The 24,199-nt window shown below is 33.7% G+C and overlaps 1 protein-coding gene and 1 long non-coding RNA gene across 3 annotated transcripts in view; both read right to left on the bottom strand.

Annotated features, from left to right (window-relative positions):
* The window catches only part of LOC125052478 (E3 ubiquitin-protein ligase CBL-B-B), a 61,668-nt gene that overhangs the window by 29,308 nt on the left and 8,161 nt on the right, over positions 1–24,199 (bottom strand). The gene's annotated exons all lie outside the window — the stretch shown is intronic.
* LOC125052479 lies at positions 14,519–24,104 on the bottom strand. Its single transcript, XR_007117451.1, has 3 exons — positions 23,989–24,104; positions 21,898–21,899; positions 14,519–14,537 (listed from the first exon to the last, which is right to left on the bottom strand). It is a non-coding gene; the product is annotated as an uncharacterized LOC125052479 (long non-coding RNA).

The raw sequence follows: 24,199 nt of genomic DNA, 5'->3' as shown, positions 1-24,199 counted from the left end.
AGAACCAGTTCTTCTCTTAATTCACTAATAATTTATATAATATGAACAACACAAAGAAATATTAAAATTAAGTTAAAATATGACTTGAATGTTACCTATTTCTCAGTGTCATTGTACACCAGAACCTTCCTCAGGAATGACACCAATTAAGGAACTGTACAGCAAATTGTTAGTCGTTTGGTAGATTTTTAATACAATACTTTTATTTTAGAAAGCACAAATATGGCTGCTATTCGTCGGTATATAATCGGCCGGCGAGTCGGTAGTCTCCACACCATGGACCTGTGATTAGCATGACTACTTCTCCGTGGTAACTACATATTTATTGATAGGTATTTTTTATATAAAAAAGGTTATATATATAAGACTTAGGGTCTGTTTCAGAATGTATGGATAAAGTACCTAATAGCTATGCAACACATAAATTATGTGGAAGATAAATTGTGCTATTTGACATTTATCGGACTCATAACTTATGATGGACTTTATGTGACGAATAGCGCTATCTGACAGTCGTGAAACGCAACAATAGTGTTTATCCTACCAATAAGTAATAAATACCTAATTTGGAACTTATGTAGAACTTATCCGTACATTGTGAAACAGACCCTTAATATTATAGAAATGTGTAATCAGAACAGTGTTGAACTAGTGGCTTAAGCGTGCGACTGTCATACCTGTAGTCATAAGTTCAAACCCTGGCTGAACACCAACGGACTCCTCAGCCTCATTCACTAAATATTATAGCACCATTGGTTTTTTTCCATATACTTGTTACTGTATATTTTGTGTGTCAGATACACATGTCAGTACACGTGTATATAAGAATTCCGCAGTTAGCTTTGAATTCTTTCGCTTTCAAGCTTTGTGCAAAGTGGAGCGTGGTAATTATTGCGACTTTGTGCCAGGTACGGGTGACGATTTTCGAACACACGAGTCGAGTTGTATAGAATATTAGACTTCTTGCACAGTCTCTATATTACCTGATTACCGCCCACCCAATCGTATCTGTCTAAGAGAACCGAGAATATATATTATTTGCATTAATGTTTGGTTGATTTATAAATATTGATTCTGTTGGAAGTTTCCATAAACTATGAGTTTTTAACAATAGCAACATTGTCCGCCGCCATGTTCGGTAGGTAGCGCGCGAGCGAGGTTTGGGTTTTTTTTAACCGTTTTGGGGTAATCTAAAGTTATAAAAGCCGCTGAAACGGGCTACAAACGGTATTCATCATCTGGGGGCTCTGCCCGAACTGCCCAACACCGTCCCAGAAAGGCATTAGCATTACCGGATGAGTAGCGTCTAAAATTAATTTGTGCAAGTATAACGTATAGCTTTAATCAATACTGTTGCATTTGTGGTGAGAAATTGAAAAATGTACCCCCAACTCATCTCTAAAAAAACATGGCGAATGTTTGCTCAGCACTTGTAACAGCATGAATGTGTGAACTGCAAGCATTTTCAACTTTTTTTTATCGACGATTCAATGGGTTTGCTATATTGTAAAGTTATTTCTCAGTGAATATTTTAAACTGAATATTTTACTACATCTGTAGTAGTATTCATTCAGTTACTTTTATAAGTTCAGCAACATATTATCAGCGATTTCCCGAATTAACTGTATATTATTTTTTTGCTCACCTGATGTTCAAATCAGTCTCAAAGTAAGATGTCTCGCGAGTGCGTTGCCGGCCTTTCAATTTGCATTAAATACTTAGTAAATAAAAAGGAATTGTAAACCTTCTCCTCTTCGGCTTTATTTTTTTTTTTAATATATAAGTAATGACTTTTTTAATATATAGGTAATTTGCCTTAAAAGCCATAAAACATAATTCAAAAATCATTTAATCATATGGGTAACACATTGTACACTTATGACTTGTCAGTAAAGAAATACATATTAATGCTTCAAATTTTACATTTAGTGCCAGTTCTCAAATCAAGGGCGTAGAACGGAAGAGAAGAACTGGCAATAAACTCTCCGCCACTACCGCAACCATTAAACCATGTTCCAGATGACATCTTAAGTAATTAATAATAATAACATAAATTAAAAACAAAGAGTTGTCCTCTATCAGCAGGAGGCATGGTGAAATAGGAGCACGCCCTTACATTCTCGTGGGGATCATAGCTACCGCAGCCCTCGGACTACGTTATTACGCTGCCGGACCTTGAGGGAACGCTCTTTTGACGTGACAACGTCTTATAATTCGATGGAGCCGGCTGCACGCACGAAAAAACATGACTCATGCGGCGTTACCTCGCTTTGAGGCGTTACCTCCCTCTGAGGCGTTACCTCCATCTGAGGCGTTACCTCGCTCTGAGGCGTTCCATTTAAAATTGACATAATTGTATTTATGCGTACAAATCAATGTAACTTGATCAATTCAATTGTGATTTCCATTTACCTCCTTCTCTATATCCATACAAAATACCTATCAAACAAATAAAACAATTTTTTTTTTTTAAAATGAAACCATCCCATCAATATTTTTTTATGACGTTGTCACGTTCAACTATCGTCAGTAAACCGACTTTACAGACAACCGATTTTTTTAAATACTTAGAGATCGCAAAAAATTATGTCAACAAAAACCTCCTTCCTTATTGTAATATAATTTAATATTCTATAGCTTACATCGCAGTATATTATTAGTCTACCTGGTAAAAATGTCATGTCAGACAATTCCATGCAAAAAGTAACTAAAAATAGTACGTACACTTTCGTATTCAACTGACAGTGCCTTGTGCAGCGCAATCAATCAAGCCATTCACGCTCGTTGCATTTAAATAGCGAATGAGCTTTTCGGAGGAATAATACGAAAGTTTTCATAGAATAAAGCTCAAGATGCTTTATAATATGAACACTGAAGCCATATTTGTCGTTAATTTCAAAGGAAGCATGCAATATAAAATAAGGTAGTATTAATAATAATAAACACTTTATTTAATCATAACAGGGAAAATAAAAACAAAAATGAAAATAGGCGGTGTAACTGCTGAAAGATCAAGAAAGACGAGCAGTCTTCTAAAAAAATAGAAACAAAATTATTAGGAAATGCACAAGACAGCAAAGATGCAGGTGGATCGATGGTTGAAAAACAACAGATCCGCAGACGTAACCGAATGGACCCTACTAAATCACATTCGCAACAAAGGCAGACCAAAGAGGAGGTGGAAGGATACATTTGCCCTGGATTAGTAATTTTGACAATAGATAGGATGAAACGAAACTCCGAGATATGGGTCCACTGAAAATTAGTGTTGCTGGTGACAGCAACTTAAAGCAGAGCTTGGACAATTTTAGATTAAAGTGATTGTGTTTATGTGTGATCTATGGATCTATTTTTTTAAATGGTTAAGGGAAAATCTACCGCAGAGGGGACTACTGAAGATAAGGTTTCGTAATATAAGATTTGTATTTTTTTTTTTTTATAGAACGGGGGGCAAACGGGCAGGAGGCTCACCTGATGTGTGATACCGCCGCCCATGGACACTCTCAATGCCAGAGGGCTCGCGAGTGCGTTGCCGGCCTTTTAAGAATAGGTACGCTCTTTTCTTGAAGGACCCTAAGTCGAATTGGTTCGGAAATACTTCAGTGGAATATAATGTAATATATATGAAGTTTAATTCAGTATGTAGCCTACATACACATATAGGTAACATCACATAGCTCCGTTCCTGTACCTTCCAGATATCGACTGTAGGCAAAATGACAAGCTGTCATTCTTAATTAGTGTTTAAAGTACTTCACATTTTCATGTACTAGGAATAAGTACTTTACAGCAGTAAAAGCTATTACTATTATAACGTCACATTTTAACCGTATTAACCAGTCATTAAATAAAGCAACAATTTTCAAGTATCTAAATATTTCTTAATAATGTCGGAAGCACACGGAAGAATATTTAAATATTTCTGTATAAAATCTCCAAGGCTGTCGTTCTAATTGGATGGTACTTATTTCGTTGTATTTCTGTTCGCACTTCACCTTACGAACGGTTAATGTTTAATGGCTTTAAAAGTAAATAACAGTAATATTCTTCTTCTATTCTTCAAAGTTTTCTTGAAACTTATTTCATACTACCTACGATTATTAGTGATAATTGTTTTATTTACTCAAACATCAGGCATGTTAAAATGAGGACAATCAGATAGATACCTATGAAAATGTCCAGAGAAACAAAAAATTGTCACTTCATCAATGGTCGTTAAAATATTATGTGCTTCTGTTTGTTTTGGATGGTAAAAAGGACTTATTTATGACTAACATAAGTCCTTACTTCATTAGTTCACAAGTTAAATGACATCAGAGTCAAGACTAAAAAATAAATGGTTTTTGACATACGAGGTTATCATTCTACAGTGACGACATGAGAACATAAGAAGGCACAGCGCTAACCAGATCCATCTCACAATCGAGTAACCCGCACACAAGTCACGAGGGGACTCTTTGTATTGAAGAAGTCACAATGTCAACTAGTACTCCGGTAGTCAAAGTACCTAGCTACATACCCTAAATACCTACTAACTAGTAGTAGGTACCTTTTCGACATAAAATAAAATAATAAATCAGTGGCACTACAACCTTTTTAGGCCTCAGATTTCTTGCATATGTTTCATGATCATTTGTATAATAGGCAAGAAGGTGATGATCCTCCTGTACCTGACACACGCAGTCGACTTTTACGGTCTTAGGTAATCCGATGTCTTCAAGATGTTTCATTTCACCGTTTGAACGAATGTTAAATGCGCATATATAGTAAGTCCATTGGTGCACAGCCGTGGATCGAACCTACGACCTCAGGGGTGAGAGTCTCACGCTAAAGCAACACAGCTCATACGAGTCATACTAGTTAAAAACTCAAATCTAGACAATATTGCACGAATATTGATTCATTTGGATAATACGTGTGTTTATGAATTATACCATAATTAGTCGAACGATAACATTCGATACATAAGACAATATAGATACAAGCCAAACATAATTTTTGGACATAAGCGTACATACATTATCTAATTGAGGTTACTAGACACACCTTGAACGTCACAATGGACAGTGCTATATTACTCACAGCGCGTAGGCATCACGTAGGCTTACTGCTACGGGTACGTAATACGAAGAAGTGCCGATATCATTAGACAATACATTCTTGGCAGTATTTTCATGAATGGTATTACTCATTGGAACCGGATTTGTTTGCTAGATTAAAAAAAATGATAATAGGCAGGAGGCTCTTTACATGTTAAGTCAGAAGATTTAAGCACTGTCTTTGATTATTATCAGCTTGCTTCTGACTTCTATATAAATAAAATGACTTGCAATATAATATGTTACTAAGCGTAAAAATGCGGCTGAACCAAGTCGAGTAATTTTTCTTGTTTTATTGAAAAATTTGAAACCGAATAAAAAGAAAAAAAAAGTTTTATTTAGCACTTAGGTTTTTATTCCGGATAGGCGAACAGTATGGGTTAGAATAGTAAAACATATGTTTCATATATTGGCATGTAGCTTTTAAAAAGGTAAGTAAAACATCATATTAAGACGAAACGAAGGTCGCGGCAGCTAATATTCAATATATGTTTTTAAAAATATTTAAAATATATTGAAAGTTTTTCGTTAAAATATATTGAAAGAATTGTTAATTAGATGTCAGTCCCAAATCAATAAATATTTATAATCGACAGGTACAATACTTTCTATCAAATATTACTTTTGTATGTAACTGTATGTAATGTTTAGTTACTGGCAAAATGGATAGCCAGTTCGATTCGAATTACAATAATCTAGTAATATTATTAGCTGAACATGGAGAAATATAAGACTTATCTAGTTGCTAGGTTATGTATTTCTTCACTAACATTATAAACAAGAAAAATGTGATTGTTTGCATAAATACTATCACCATTACAACCCTAAGTCATCTCTGATGAACAAATACATTTTCAAAAAAGTTTTCAAGATTATAAGGAATTATGTATAAAATTACGATAGTATTTAAAACAAAAATAAAATTCCTATATTCATTGCGGAAACCATTAACAATAGATCAAAGTGATGTACTACAGTTTTATGACTTGACTTAATGTCCTATAATCCTTAGATGGGGCAAAGGGCTTCTGTGAATCTCCAGCAGTCTTTCCGACTCTCTTTGCCTCATCTGCAACCGTACGACGCCAGGTTTGCTTGGGACTGCCACGCATCTGCTTTCCTTGCGGGTTTCAATCAAGCGCCTACTTGGGGATATGTCACCGTAAAATTGTAAACACCGTTAGATTGTAATCTATCTCGCGAGATTATAAACTGTCGAAAGATTGTGAACCTCAACGAAATGCTTACAATTTAACGTATTATTATTCGGTAGTTATATGAAATTGTTGGAAAGTAAAATTAATCTGTAATTGACCAAAGAAGTTTGAATGATAACTAAGGTAGTGTAGTACAATCTACCGAATAATAATACGTTAAAATGTAAGCAGTTCGTTGAGGTTCACAATCTTTCGACAGTTTATAATCTCGCGAGATAGATTACAATCTAACGGTGTTTACAATTTTACGTTAACAGATATAATAGAAACCTCTTCAAAAAGCCTATCCATTTCCACTTGCGTCGCTTGAATCACTTAAAGTTTTATATTTACAGAAAAATCCGCGATATCATAATATGTCTAACAAAAAAATATTATTTTTGGATTTAAAAATATATTTACCGGGAAAAGCTTTAAGGCTATACAACATTGTGATTTGGCGTAATTAAATTGGAGTGGAACGACAGAGGTACTTATAATTTAACGCTGTAGTTTTATGCGGTGATAAACTGTAAGATTTCAATTTATACTAGAAGATAGTCACATAAAGTGTAGTAAACAATGTAGATTGCTTACAATTAAGTCGATTAGCATTTAATTGCCAAAGCTCTAATCTAGCCGGCAATTATTTGCCGAACAATAAAACAATTTAATTAAATTACAGGCTGGCTTTATTGGTGACATTATGTAATATGTTATTTAACACGTTTAAACGAATTTTGCATTCTTGTTAATTTTAGATTGTTATACTCCTTTATAGGCATAGGTCTTTTAAATTTAACGATTTTTTTTATTTCATTGCTTTATTACATATAGATAATAAAAAACCTTATTGCACATAATAAAAAACGATAGTTAAATAAAAGAGAATTTGCACTAGAGACTGTCGTGGGCAGCTAGTCTCTTCCAAAAAGAGTGGCGGAGAGTTCATTGCCAGTTCTTCTCTTCGGTTCTACGCCCTTGATTTGAGAACTGGCAGTAAATGTAAAATTAGAAGCATTAATATGTATTTCTTTATTGACGAGTCATAAGTGTACATTATGTTACCTATATGATTAAATGATTTTTTACTTTTACTTTTAAAAATCTTTAACTTATCATTTAACCACTCAACTACCCATCAAAACGCAGCCTACGACAAGCGTTGCCTAACTTCACTAATCGAACATTGCAACTGCGCTTTAACAGGCTCCTTTATAATTACAACGTTCGCTATTTCACTGCATTTTCTCAACATAGGAATGCTTTTACTACGTTTCGCAAAAATATTTTACATCATTCCATTATGCTAACCAACGTTTACGACTCATGGCGCAATATTGCAAATTTTTATTGCAATAAAACGGAAAAAACAATAAAATTGAGAATCACTTTCTATAACGGTAGTAATTTGGACGCATATTTGTATTTGGCACAAGTAGCGTAAATTTCACATTGGCATACGCTACTTACTATGAGAAAGTTTTCAAAGAAATTATTTGCAAGGAGAATTCTGAAAAGTGCATTTCTTTGAATATAAAGCGGCAAAGAGATAGGAGGCTCATCTGATATTAGATGATTCCACCCATAGACACACATTCAGAATGCTCGCCAGATATATGGGGGTTTTTTTTTTAAAGACAATTCACACCAATTGACCTAGTCCCATACTAAGCTGGTGAAGCTTGTGTTATGGGTACTAGGCAACGGATATATTATAGATAGATAGACATATAAATACATATTTAAACACCCAAGACCTAAGCACAACACCAAATGTTCATCACATCGATGTTCGTCTCAGCCGGGGATCGAACCCGGGACCCATGGATTCGCAGTCAGGGGTACTAACCACTAGACCAATGAGTCGTCGGTTGGTTGATGTGATCTGGTGTCTATGCCACTTGACCCAGAACTATACACTATTTAAGAGTATGAAAAAAAAGTAATCTGTATTTGATAAAAGCGTCATAGAGTAAAATAACTTGTAAATAATCATTAATAAATCATAATATCCATAATTAAAAATATTTTTTTCAGTCACGTGACACAATTACAGATTAGTCGAATCGACGATAAGGATGCAACGTTACGTCTCCCAGACTTATCTTAATACTATCTCGAAGTTTAATTTCTTCGGAGATTTTTTTGATCGAATGTGTATCTTTATAATGAAAATTAACGTAAGAACCGTGACCTTTGTTTACGTGTCTACAAACACGGTACTAGGGATTGCAATCCGGCGTCATTTTCAGTCCGGCCGGATACGACCGGATTCCCATCAATCCGGCCGGATCCGACCGGATTGATTAAATCAAGATGATTTTCGCTTTTTAGTACAAAATAAGTGAGTTAATCAAGTGTCACTGCACTTATATGTAGGTAGTTTATAAAAAATAAATCACAAATATATAAAATCGACTTTATTTCCTAACCAATGTTAAGACAAATAGACAACAAGAAAACAATTAAAATTTAGTAGTGTAGGTAACTAGTAAATATTTTACGACGTAACGAGTAGCTCAGTCTTTCTAGATTTCACTTTCACAGATAGATCAATTTATAAGTAACAATATTAATTATCAAGTAACTATAATATCTAATAGATACAATTAACCTTACGTAATTAACTGAAATGAGATCAAAATCATTATTAAAGTATTTGAGAATGCTAACACAATAATGAGTTTAGAACTCTTTAGTTTAATCAACTTACGATAAATAATTATTTTAAGTAATAATTATTGTAAAAAAATAAAAGTATTAAAAGAAAATCAATATTGATTTTGAAAATAAGATCGTAGAAAACAAATATTGTTAATTGTGTCATCAGCTAAACGACTTCTAATAGAGCTGCAAATATAGCCTGCGGCCGAAAAGGCCACATTTTCCCACAAACTGCTAGCACCGGATCCGGTCTTCGGATACGGTATATTGGTACCGGATCCGGTAACCATTAAATGATGCCGGATCCGCCGGATTACCGGATCCGTTTTTCCGGATTGCAATCCCTACACGGTACGTCGCGTCGTAGGGACTGGTGCGACGCCATTTTGTCTAGAGAAGCGCTTTAGCGGGTTTTTGAAATGATGACAGTTTAATTAAATTTTAAAGCCAATACATAACAGAATAAAAAAAATCGGTTCAATTACCACTAATAAATAAACTAAAATAGTTTTTAAAATTTTGTCCAATAGACCATTATTAAAATTTGATTTTAGAAAGAATATAAATTCCTAATTGAAGAGCGTGGGAATTGTTCAATTTTGACTTTTGTATATGTGAATGACCGATTTTAGTGTCAACAATGTGCATGAATTTGCAAATTATCTTACGAGTATTTCAAATAAATTTCTGGGAAAAATTCGTAAATAAAATACAGGTTTCGGTGATTGAACTCTGACTAATCTATGAGTTCTGCGTACTTAAATAGATTTTTTGCATCTAAAAAGTCAATTAATGGCAATACCCTTCATTAGTAAGGCATTAGTAAATGTATTTTCAATATAGGTATATTATACATATATTACTAGTGACTATCTCATAATTTTTAATAGTTTTTGGCGTACTATATTGACTTATATCCTTTTCTGGACGCTTGTAAGCATTTAAGTTTCTTTATTATCATCTTTTTTAGTGTTCATTGTACCTAACTGATCCTCTAACTTGTGCAGAATGATGATGTTATGATGAAGAAATAGCTTTAACTGTTTCTACATACGTTTTATAATTCCATAAATCTTTAGTTGTAATAATTTAGTTGTAGAAGTTTTAGAAATTTAATTTTAAAGTAATAACGTGCCTGGTAATAAGTGAAATTGTGGTTCGAAATTCAAATCCTGAAGAAATGGTTTGCCTTATTAAAAACACACACAGAAGCACACAAAATAATAATAATAATAATAAAAAAATTAGTGAAAAATTACATTTTTTTTCTTTTAAAGAACAAGTTACGTTTTAAGTGTGTAATGTGTGTGTTGTGTGGCCCTAGCTCAGCAATATGCTGAGGACCAAACGTGTTCCACAGCGCTGGTCATTCTGCCAGAGACCACAACAGCTAGTTTCCGTCTCAGTCGCAAAAAAGGAAAAGAGTGTTTGTGTTACATATGAAGATTGATCACTTGCTCCTGTCTTACTGTGTTTATACGCCTTAGTAAATATTCTTATGAATTGCTGCTGCTTACCCCGCATCTTCCATAACATTTCCCATTGCTATAAGTTTTCGTAATATTATAATAGAGTCAATAATTATTTTACAGATTATTTTAGGGGCAGACTCCCCTGATGCTATATGAAACCGCAGTGCCAGAAGGCTCGCGTATGTTGCTGGGCTTGGTACGCTCCTATTATTCTCAACAAACTGTTTAAAAATTCAACCACTTGAAAGGACATGACTAACACATGCAAAAAACCGGCACCACGGCTCACTGAGTATTCAGGACATGCACTGCAAATGTTCGAGACACGTTCAGTAATTAGCTTTTGAATGTGGGTGAGATAAAAGGAACAATTGCGGGAAATTTATTTTGATCAACGGTTCCTGTGTATTTTGGGAAGAGCATAAGGTGCTTTAGAAATACTTATCGGGCCTCAGATTTCTGTATCAGTTCTGTGATCATCTATATATATAAAAGAAAGTCGTGTTTGTTACAACACTTATAACTTGAGAACGGCTGGACCGATTGCCATGGTTTTTGATTTGTTGCATTTGTTTCCGTCCCGAATAGCAGAATAAGCAATAAAATATCGGATAAGTTATCGAATAACAATTAATTAATTAATTAATTTTACGAATGCAAAAACCATATGGTGCCATCTGTTGACAAAACTACGCGTCATTTTACGTCGAATTCGTGTCAGTTCAAGAAATTCCGATCTTGAGGTGAATGAGGAGATGCATAACCATGATTTGATCCTGATCAAAAGATGTTGGATATCAGAAAGTGCTTAACATGCAGTATCGCCATATTGACGCTAGAGAGAAGATGCCTAATGTGTAAAACTGCCATTCTTCTATCGCAATGGCAAGCAATAAAACATTTCTGTATTTGCTAAAAAGTTGTATTAATATAATACTTAACATTGATGAAATCCTAAAATAAGTTAAATTAAAGTAACAACGATATTATAAGGTTGTAGGGCGGAACGAAGTTAGCCAGGTCAGCTAGTTTTTAATAGATAAGAAGGTGACCAACCTTTTTTGCTTTTGTGCCACACACCGCCGACTATTGGGTCAAAGGGTGGTTTTTCCTAACAATATTAAACTTAAACTTCCTAACTTTCGTACTAACTACTAACTGACGTAAGACTAATCTAAAGGTAGCCATTCACGAGCGATCCATCGATTTATTTGGATCCAAAATTCGTCAATAAATGTGAAAACACTGTCGGTCTATCGTAATCCAAGTGCAATTTTATATTTCATGTAAATATTCTTTTTTAGTTTAGTTTTGTCTTAATAACTATATGTATTATGTACTTTTGCACTATCGGTTTTTCCGACCAAATATGAGTAGATGAGAATTTGTACGGATATGGTCACGTGATCAAACGTGACCCATTTTATATCCGATAGCAAATCAAAAAGTCAACACAGCCTAAATAAACCTCCGGGACAAATTGTAGCAATTACACTAGTTCCTCAGAGGCTTCGCGGCGTAATTTGTTTCGAAAACCAATTTCTTAAAATGGTTTAACTTCAAGGCAATCCGAGCGATAATTTCTCATTTGTACGTAATTGCGTAATTAAAGTAATATAGAGGGAACAATTTAAAAATGTTATTTAAGCGATAAACGTCTTGTACTTCTGAAGTGATTTTTAACTCAAATTCCATAAATAAAAAGAATATAGTAAGCTTTCTGAATCTGACGCGTGTCTGTTTCTGAGTAAAAAAAAACATTCCATTTACGTTATGGTTTCCTTCTAGCGAGGAGCTGAGAAAAACTATAATGAATCGGTACCTATAAATTGGAAAAAAATTAAAGATACCGTTCCTTTTATTTTTATCCAATTTCTAGGTTCCAAGAGGTGGGAAGATGAGAAAAAACAAGAAAAGGGCAATATAGAAGAGTCCGGAGGAGGTCTTTGTCTTGATCAAACAGACTTAATACTTTTTAAATTTATTGTAAGAAAAAGCAATTTTTTCATGTTCATTTTTCCGTAAAGGGGGTCAAAACCAGTGAAAAAGTGTAGAGACGGTTTTGGATCGCTTTGTCAAAGACCTGCCTTGTACCTGCGCTATTGTCGTGGCATCACTTCGTGTTCCAGCAGGACCCTGCCCTGCACAAAAACCCAAGACCACTCAAGCCTGGTTTGAGCGTCAAAACATCGACTTAATTAGACATGAGGATTAGCCTTCCTCTAGTCCGGACGTTCATCTTTTGGACTACAATATTTGGCAGGTCTTAGAAAGGAAGGTCTGTGATAAACCCCATAAAAATTTTGATAACTGCAGTCATCTTTAAAAAAAACAGTCACTGAAATCGACAGGAATACGGTGCGTGCTGCGATAGACGACGTGCCCCGGAGCTTCAGAGCCTATATTAAAAAATAAGGGAGGTCATTTCGAATAATTTTATGCTATTTCTATTCCTTAATTAATGTACTATAAATTTATATATCACTCATTAAAAACTGATCAGTACTTTAGTCTTTATCATTATTTCCATTTATCACAGAACTTTGGGACCGACTACGTACGAGCAAAAGTTGAGTTACAGTTGAGGTACAAACACGTCTGTGTGTGTACACACAGACGTGTTTGTAGTTTTACTAAGAGAACAATAAATATGTTATTCAATCAATTAACTATTTATTACTAAAACTCTTTTGGCCCTTTTCATTTATCTTCCAGATAATAATTGTAACATTCGTTACGTGATAACACGCAAGCATCTCTTCCTTAGAAGGAACCAGAGTAAAACGAAAAACGTAGGATGCATTTGACTTAATACTATATTTAATAGACTGGTAAAACTTTTATCGTGAGGACGCCGGCATGCCTTATTGGTTTAAGGTCGACGGCGTGTGACACGGGAGGTTGATCACCTACTTGTCTATTAAGAAAAATAAATATATCACGAAACAGATGCCCAGATCTAAAAGGTTGTAAATGCCATTGGGGTGCGTATGTTTAAGGTGTTATTAGATAATAAAGCGAAAAAAATATGCAATTATATTCTAATTATTGAACAGATTTTTATGTATTTCCACAAATTATGGTAGATTTTTAGGAATATTTTAATTTAAATTAGTTAACCCGATTTACCCCGTGAGTTTTTTTATCGACTTCTATTGTAAAACGATGAATAATAGTGAAGCTATTATAATATTCTAATCTAATATTGTAACATTAATGCACACATACGTACTGAATATATGGAATGAGGAAATATTTAATTAACGTTTGTAACGAATACTCAAAAATTACTGGATCAATTTCAAATTCACTATTTTATTATTTCCAAAATATTATTAAAAAATAAATAGCTTTAGTTTCTAGCTAAGTTTGCAATAGTTCATAACAAATCTTTATATTTTAATCAACCCCATCCTTTACCGTGCTTACAGCCCGGAGCAAACATTTCAGAATTCAGACAAATTATCTCAAAACGCAATCTTCGATGAGAATAATATGAACAAGGACCGACTTGTGTTGTAATTTGCGATCCCCTTTCTCCTAAGAAGCCTGTCAGTTATAAATCTGTGCACAACGAAATTATATTATAATTTGCTAACGAATATATTCTTGACGCCTCACACATTATAGTCAAGTATTCATACAAACTTGTCTGATACAAAAAAGTGCGTGCGTACAAAGTACCATGTGTATCAGAAGTGAATCTTCTTTTATAAATTAATTATTACTAAGGTAAAAGCCCCAATAGATGATCATGTACCAGTATATGATCACTCCATGTATTTGTATATCTATATTCACACTGTATACGCGCTAATGATAATATAAATAAATAAAAAACCTGTATGTACTGCACAAGACGTTATGCGACAGAATTGTCATCTAAATATGTAACTACTAAACGGATACCAATCGTGTAGTTATTTCTCGATCTCTCTCTAAATCTTTCTCACTCTAGCTCTCTCCCACCTCTCGCTCCATGTCACTGCGTGATGCGATGTTCGCTCTATCTCACTCTCTCTCTTGCTAATGCTAACGTAGAATGAGGCGAAAATATTTTTTTTTTTAAGATTTGTACTTGTTACGCCAAAGAAGTATAACTTCTAACGCGTGTACATAAGAAAACACAAGTTTTTTAAAATATTGACGTTTATAAGTGTTGCATAGCTACCAATATCAATAAATTGTGAACTTTTTAAACATAATGTGTTGTCATAACATCGTATATCGCAATTTTAATAAGTACTACACAGCTCCCATGGCTCAACTAAATTGAATACCTACTAGTTAGACGAGAACCTTTGAATGTTTATAAGCCTGCAATCCGCTATAAAAATGCAATGAAACGAATTTCTTTTCAAATCTCTCTTTGAACTCACTTCCCGTTTCAAGATCAAGCGAGATAAATGAAGTATTTATATGTATTTTTAAATTGTCAAATAAGTATATGTAAAAGACTGTTTCTTTAAGTTATGTAATATTAACGAGTACTCATCTGTGTGTACGCAGTACGTACCAACTGTATACATAGGTTTTTTTCAAAATTTTATGTGACTTTTTTGAGTACTTTCGAAGCTCAAAACTTAAATTTGCTTTCAAACGTCATCAAAGACATGTCAAATATAAATCTAATATATAAAATTCTCGTGTCACAATGTTCGTTCCCATCACATCCTTCGGAACGGCTCGACCGATTCTTATGTTTTTTTTTGCATATCTAGTAAGTCTGAGAATCGGCTACTATCTATCTTTCAAACCCCTAAACGTGAAGGGTGGTTCAGCCCTAAATTTTTATTTTTTAAATAATAATAAAAAAATAAGAAATACATACAACCCTTAATTTAAAAAAAATTCCCCCCTCTACGACCAACCCCTACTTTTTTAATGAAATAATATAATTATTTGTTAATTAAAATCTTGAGGTTTGTATAGAGAAAAATTCACAGAAAACCCTAAAAAGTTTCCATTCCAGAAAACCGAACAGTCTTTGGGGTAGCATAGCAAAATGTTCCATATTGGTACGTACTAAAAAGGTAGGCTAAGTAAAATCACATTAAGGACAAACGAAGTTCGCGGGGACAGCTAGTAGCTTATAAATTTTGACATATTCGGCAGTGCAAATAAATAGTAGAATTCACCGCTACGTATGACAAAACTAAGGCATTTGAGTAGGTCGAAACTTATTATTTTTGTTTCAACTGTCATTCAAGTCATTCAATTCATGTCAAATTATGTTTTTTAAATTAATTTCGACAAATTCGACATTGCAAAGATAAGATTTAATGACTTGGACGCTACATATGTATTCGATTTTGACGTAACTTTTTAATGGAATCTGTGAGTTACACAACTCTTGTACTCATAAAATCTAAATTAAATTAATTATTATGAACATCAGTAAAAAATGCTTCCATACATTTACCGCCAGTTCTTAAATCAAGGGCGTAGAACGGGCAAGAAGAACCCGTCACACTGTTAAATCGCCATGGTTTTTTACAAAATTTAAGCAGCTGCATTACATGCTCCTCATCACATTTTAATAAAGACTTCACAAACTCGAAACGCTTAATAATTCCACTATGTACCTCTATTCCCTTCACAATAAAATCCTTTGGCGCCGCATAAATATGATCTTTCATAATAGACGTTCCCATTCTTACCTGAAACAAGAAAATAATGAGATTCGTTAAAAAGAAAGCCGAGAGCGCCGGGAATCTGTGAAGCTTTTTCTATTAATAACAACGCTATATCCTTCGTGTTTTCTATTTTGCAAGATTTCCTTCCGGCTCTTCAAGGAATTTCGAAAGGAATATTTACATGAAAATTAATATAATAAAAGATAAAGTACGTCCTTTCAGTAATGGTGGAAAGTATTTTAATAATTTGGCAATTTATTAAAAAACAAATACATCACGTATATGTTACATAGTAAAGTCAAATATACTCTGTGCGTGTTTGTAATTAAACGGCTGGTCCGAATTTGATGAAATTGTTTGTGTTCAAGATGTCTTTTTTTCTTTTTTGTATTTAAGACAAGGCAGGTCCGCTAGTACCTAATATATTGACTATTAGATATTTGCTAGAACAGTTTCACAGACTAGAAAAATATCAACACGGCAGAAGAACATTTAAATAACAATGAGACAGATAGATATATATATATATATAATATATATATATATATATGCAATTTCCATCAAAAATTAATACAAATTATATATTTTTTTTTTAATTAATTTCTTCGATAATAAAAACAGGTGACATTTTAATTTACAATTCGTCATTTGAGATTTCAATAAATTATTTTTCATAAAATATAAAATACTAAAATATTTTATAAATTCTCTTTACGAAATTTTAATTTTAAAAATAGAATTTCTATGAGGTAATTCACCCTTCTCACTCTCTCTCAATCGCTCTCTCCCTTTTCTTCAACAAAAACGCTGCACATCTTCGTGACGTGACTTCAAAAAAATATATTCCCAAATACTTTAAGAACTATACAACGCCTGTTAACAAAACTGTAGCGCTAATTTCTACCGTTAACCCCAGCTATTCGCAGAATGCACGACTAATTGGCCCACCAATAACTGTTGATGGCATCAGCCATTGCCGAGACCAAAGTGATCACGCCATTCTTTTCCCATCGCAATATACGGGAATATTTCTGTACGTTAGTCACATATCAAGTATCAAAGTATTTCAAAGAGAATTATGGATTACTCCGGAATGAACTCGGAACATCTCAAGCTTTGTTACCGGCATAACTTCTATTTCTAAAATATAATATTACGTTATAGGAACAATACTTCAGATATTTATAGATGTAAAGATATATACAATTATTACAAATTAAAGTAAAGTAAATATCCGAAGTCATTTAAGAGTTTAGAGAAATAATAGGCTAGAGAGAAATAGTATAAATCAATACAAAAGCCGATGCTTTTGTCTATTCAAAGTATTGTCAAGTATATAAACTAATCCACATATTAAAAGAATCGTCTATATAAAGGGCAAACGAACGTCAGTGGGAACGGAAAGGAAACATTGAGTGATGAGTTCACGTTGCAACAGATGACGGCTAAGGACGCGGTTAAAGGGAACTGGGACGCGACGCTAAAAAAGTCGCAATAATAATAAAAATAATATGTAACTAATACTACTGATGCAATATAATAGAACCATGAAATTAGTGATAGCGTATAAAAAAATAATGACTATTATTAATTACATTTATTTGAAAGAAAGAAAGATTTTTTTTTATTATATATATGTTAACGTAAAATTGTAAAAACCGTTAGATTGTAATCTATCGGTTATCGGTTATCGGTATTCGGTAGATTGTACTACACTAACTTAGTTATCATTCAAACTTCTTTGGTCAACTACAGATTAATTTTACTTCCCAACAATTTCATATAACTACCGAATAATAATACGTTAATTTGTAAGCAGTTCGTTGAGGTTCACAATCTTTCGACAGTTTACAATCTCGCGAGATAGATTACAATCTAACGGTTTTTACAATTTTACGGTGACATATACACAATATACAGGATATTTAGGTAAAGTAAAGTGTTTTTAGGACTCCCCGTTTTGTGAATCTGTAGACCCGTAAGTATCATTATATTAATTACTATATGATTTAAATATAGTACCTATAGGTAAAAATATCGAAAACTCTTTACAGGATATAAAAAACCTTTTTTATAGTGGAACAAAATGTAAAATGTATACTATATATGTATATTGTATGTGAAAACTTGGTCACTAAAGCAAGAGAGACACATGTGGAGCAAAATGGAGGAGGCCTTTACCCGTTAAGGGGGTCTCCCGTAAATGAATTTTGATTTTGATTCTTTTTAATTTATATACATTGAAATTATTAATTATAATTGGAATTTAAATTTAAGGATTAGTAATAGTACTAAATATTACATTTTTTAAAACATACCTACATATATTAATCATGATATACTTGTTTAATATTCATTATGGAAATAAAGAGGCTATAATATAAATAATAATATGTATATATATTCAAAGGTGTCGTGTAGTAACTTTAAATTACTATACACCTTTGAATACTCGCAAGTGGAATTTGTATCTCCTAGCTCTATTTCAACCGTTACATATTTTTTTTGTTTTCATCTTGAATATAATGTACTAAATGACAGCATGATGATGACTCCTCCTCGATCTCGAGTTTTGTACCAGAAAAATATGAAACTAGGCATTTCTGTTAGTACCAACATTTTTTCCATTCACCGCATTCACATCAGTCGCTGGGTCGTTACATCAGTGTGAACGCATCATTACTCAAGCTATTACCATTACCGGTCCGCAGCTTTTTGCTCGGGCGTATGTCTTGCACATTGCTGCGCACTTGAACGTCGATATCTTGACAGAGGCAGGTTCAAGGTCCGCCTCGATTGACGATTCACATTCCATCATTATTTTTACCTGAGAGCTACCGTACTTGATATTAAAGATTGTTTACATTTCGTAAACTAATTTTTCCTATTACTAGCTGACCCGGCAAACGTTGTTTTGCCATGTATATTATTTCTAGGAAACATTTTTTTAGTTCAATAAAAATAACTATCTACTATAATAAAAATAGGGGTTGATCGCAAAGGGGTGAAAATTAGGGGTTGTATGTACTTTTGTATGTTTATCAAAAAACATTAAAATTTAGGGGTGGACTTTTTATCACTTAGGGGTTTGAAAGATAGATAGTAGCCGATTCTCAGACTTACTGAATATGCATAAAAAATTTAATAAGAATCGGTCGAGCCGTTTCGGAGGAGTATGGGAACGAAATTTTAATTATATATGCTTCTAATAAAGAATATACTTGAATATCGAATATCTTGATACTTTCATAGTATGTCTGTAGAACTATCTTTACCATCTACTGTCTTTTTTATGAGACGGAAGGCAAACAAGCAGGCACTGGTAACACCACTACTTCTAGTGGGTTACCTGCCTTTTAGGTAGTAGTGTCTCTTGAAGGGCCCTAAGTCGTAACGGTTCGGAAATACCTGGAATGGCAACAGGTGAACGGCAAAATGTGACTTAAAAAGCGTTCACTCGTGGAACGTCAAGGAGAAAAAAAATCCTTTAAAAATCTTAATAAGTACACAAATACCAAATAATATTTGTCCTTATCAACCCGTATTTATTTTTACGAAAAGTTTTGGAGTTCCAATTACATTTTTTACACTGTTAATATATTTATAAATGTTTGTAGACATAATCAAATCACTGATAAATGTATACTTACACTATATATAACAACAACAGTACAAAAAATACTGAAGGAAAATTAAAATGTTTCGTAAAATTAAAAAATCCGTATTTTTTCAGTTATTCACAGCTTAACCTATAGATTCAAATAAATCTTTACCGAATATCAACGTACATAATATAACGAATATCATAACATTTAAATAAATATTTATTTACGAAGAGATCGCTTAAAAGGGATTGAGTAGGGATTTACTACGTACGTTTTGTATGAGCAATAAAAAAGAAACCAAAGACAATTACATACAATACAGTAAACGCTATAACCCATTAACAAGTCCCACGGTAAAACCATCAAAACACACTGCCATTCGAAGGCGCCAATAAACGTCCCTTGAATGGATTTGTTTGTGAATATCCAATATTTACGATGTCTACGCATTTCATTCATTGTCTCACGAGGTCATCGCTTTTACCATCAATGGGTTAGGACATTAGTCACGCTGTTAAACCTCGTAAACCTTAATCGTAAGGCTCACCGAAGATAATGTAAATGTTTCTCTTCTCTTAAAAATATCGTAGTATTGTGTCAAAATATTTACAAGTTACATGTCATTGCGTTACAAAACCAGTACAATGAGGACACTTTTATAAATAGAGAGGCCTACTTGCTCTCTAGGCAAATACTGTATGGAAAAATAAAATAGGGAAAGCGGAAGAAGGAACGCTAATATTCAATAAATTATTGAGAAAAACAAAACAAAAGCAAATATAGCCAGTGTCGCATAGATCACGACAAATACCACTAAATACTCTATGTTGACGAAATAACGTCACTATCCGCTATAGATTAAAAATTGTTTTAACTTTCAGCTATTGCTACAACATACATTACTAAAAAAACATGCCCCCGAACCCAATAGTGCATGGGCAAAACACATAGAGTCCTCACTAAGAATTTTTGCACCGACTCTTATTTAGCAAAATTTGTGTAGTTTGAGTGTTCTTTGAAACTACTAATCGACAATAAAATATTAGTACAAAGCTTCTATAGGAGGCTCTGATGTAAAGTGTTATCCCCACCCCTGGACACTGACATTGACAGAAGGCTCGCAAAGCCATTTAAGAACTGGTACGCTTTTCTTGAAGGACCCTAAGTCGAATTGTTTCGGAAATACTTCAGTGGGCAGCTGGTTACACAGAGATGGTGTGTGGCAAAAACTGCCTTAAGAAACGCTCAGTTGTGGAACGACGGACGTCGAGGTGAGACGAGATGATACGGATGGTATTTTGTATTCTGCCTTGACGTCCGATTATAAACTCAGCTGTAGGTATTAATGCCATCAACTCCTCTGAACATTCTCCATCTGTGGTATAAGAAGCAGAGAAATCCCATCCCATCCCATTCCCATCTCTACGGAACGCCAAGGGATCAAGCCGCTTGGAAAGTGACTGATCATCAACGACTCGTATATCATGACGATATAATGTTATCTTTCTTATCATGATTGCAATCATCTATTCATAAGCCTTTACCAAAATGAATGATTGAGACTAACAATATCGTATTGGCGGAAACTTTTAGCCGTCACGGTATAAAACAAGTTTGTTTAGCATTAGATAAGCATATTTCAACTGTATAATTGCTAATATTTTATACGCGGCATAAAATTTATTTGTTGTATGGCTAATATATTTTAAGTAAAGAAATTGTATGACAGACATAATTATGTCTTAACTCTTAAGTAACTTTATAACACATATTTATCTTAAAAATATAATTTAATAAACTATATAATAGAACGTATAATAGTGAGCGTTTCGAAGAATCCTATTCTAAAACGTCAATCACACCTAAATCTAGTTTAAGGACCTGTCAGACGATTTATTCAGTTATAAAATTTGACACATTTGACAGCGCTCAAGACGAGACTTTGACTTGAGATACGAATAAGAATATGGGCTAAAGTATTCTAACTAAATCGCACATTTTGATTTTGTTAATAAAATACCTAGATATCCCGCTTAGAAGTTTAATAGTTAGACCCCAGAAAACCCTGGGTATGTTACAACAAGGAGTGTTTATCATTGGTTTACCATTCATGTGAAATTATCAACTACCACACCCAATATTACAAAATACTACTGTTCTCAATTAAAGATTACAACCACTACAATGTAACATTTTAATTTGAAAATATATAAGCGTCGTACCACTTTCACAGGCTAAAATCTCTCAATTTAAGTGATGAGTCATTGTACAGGAAAAATCAGCGGACGAGACGCAAATACAGCCGCCCACACGACGTTATATCAACGCATAACGGATACCATCAAACGATTTATGATTATATCAGCAAAGCGGACAGGATGATAAACTCATTGCTTTTTGTCAATGAAGATTTATTCCATAGAGATAAAATGAGGGTAGAAGCCATGCTTTGGTGAATTAAAACTATTTAGCACTGAGAGTACAGCCCAATCGAGCGATTTTTTTTAAATTAAAAATTTACCGCCAACCGTGCGCTGTGTGCGTCCAATAGTACTGTAGTAGAAAAATTCGCTACCCTCAGATACCCTCTTTAGATTTTTTTTATTACATATAAAATAAAATTCATCCCTCAGCACGGGGGTTGAAAGTGACATGGTTAACCTACCTAGCACTGCGCAGTAAACCTGCACAAAATCGTTCGGAGCCAATTAGCCAAAACACGCTTCCGACAAAGTTCAACGTTCCACGACCTTTGAATAACCTATGCGTAATTTGACGTCTACCTTTGACGAAGATGAAAAGTCTCATCATGGTGCTTTCTAGAGCTTACAAAATAATTCCTTCTTTAAAATCTATACTTATATTAAAAAGAGGTAAGATTTGTATTTTTGAAAGGGTTCAACTTAAAATTTGCTAGAGCGATATCTCAGTAACTTCTGTTATGAAATAATATAATTAATTTTATTACAATGTCAACAATATTGTTTGTGTTATATATTTAATAAACGCGAAAACGAAAGAGTAAATACTCATTCTGTACATTTATTTATTATCAATTTATACATAAGTATATTGACACTGTATGCATTTTTTACTATATTATATTGATAAGTATTTAAGGGTGCTATAATAATGCCTAAGATTATGAAATTTGAAGAGAATAATATCAAACAATGCAAATAGTACAAAGTCCCGAATAGTGACAACAAATAAATATAGTTAATTCTAAACTTAATGAAGCTTATTCTTTATTCCATGCTTAGAGATTTTGTAGTTTTTCTTATTACAGTTGCATCCACGTGCTTTACAGGGAAATTCTTAAAATAATATTTTAGTTTCCATCTATTCAACAACAATCAGCCACCTTGATACGAGCGGATGTGAAGTAGCCTTCTGACGATAAACAGTAACTTGGAATTTTATGCTTTTCATTCACACTATGAAAATATACTATGCATAATGCATATATTATAGGACCTTCACAAAATATTTCTTAGTTTGTTATTTTCAATGGCCATTCAATGTCAAACGACAACATGTTTCATATTATAATAATGTTTAGCTACGCTATTAGATAACGTTGCCCAAGTTACGGAATATAGCGTATACTTGAGCTTTAAGCTTTTCGCGTAAAAGAAACTGCGGCAGGGTCGTAACGAGTAGGCCAATGCAACAATAATAGGATGTGCCTATCTCGAATATCAAGAAAAGATCGTACAAATTCTTAAAAGGCCGGCAACGTACTCACGAGCCCTCTGGCATTGAGTGTCCATGGGTGGCGCTATCATTTAACATCAGGTGAACATCCTGCCCGTTTGCCCCCGGTTCTATGTAAGAAAAGGATCGGAGCTTTTTGTTCGACTTAAAGCTTAATACGCTGCAGCATGCTGCAGATTGACACTTTCCTTTACTCAAGAGACATTAAGAACTCAAGATACATGATTCGTTACGGAAGCGCAATTAGGCCACCCCTTTCACGCCTACAAGATGAGAAATACTAATTATATATAACAATTTAACGCTGAATTTAACTGTGTATTGTTTAATAACTGCACCCATTAGGGGCCATCCATAAAGTACGTCACACGTTAATGGGGAGGGAGGGTATCACCGAAGTGTGACATCGTGTGACAAGGGGCATGGGGGGGTCACAATACTTTTGTGACCCCATGTTAAAATTTTAAATACTAAAACGCAAAGTTTGGATGTAAATTAAAAATTTTAAAAATTTACGAACTTGATCTATATTTAATTAATTAAATGAAAATAACTGTTTTCTCTCGATTATTTTTAAATACGTATACATAAATTACAAAAATGTGTGACGTCACATCAGGAGGGGGGGTTATAAAAATGTGACAACCTATGACAAGGACGGGGGGAGGGGTTCAAAAGTCCTAAAATTCGTGTGACGTAGTTTATGGATAGCCCCTTAACTGACACAATATTTCCACCTGTAAAATACACAGCAGAGAGCGGTGGAAGTCTTGAAAAAAAGGACCCAATTGGGTCGCAAAGCCAGCG

Source organism: Pieris napi, chromosome 9 (assembly GCF_905475465.1).
Source record: "Pieris napi chromosome 9, ilPieNapi1.2, whole genome shotgun sequence".
NCBI classification, from domain to species: domain Eukaryota; kingdom Metazoa; phylum Arthropoda; class Insecta; order Lepidoptera; family Pieridae; genus Pieris; species Pieris napi.
The sequence above is the reverse complement of the archived record's forward strand: the minus strand, read 5'-3'. Positions and strand labels throughout refer to the sequence as shown.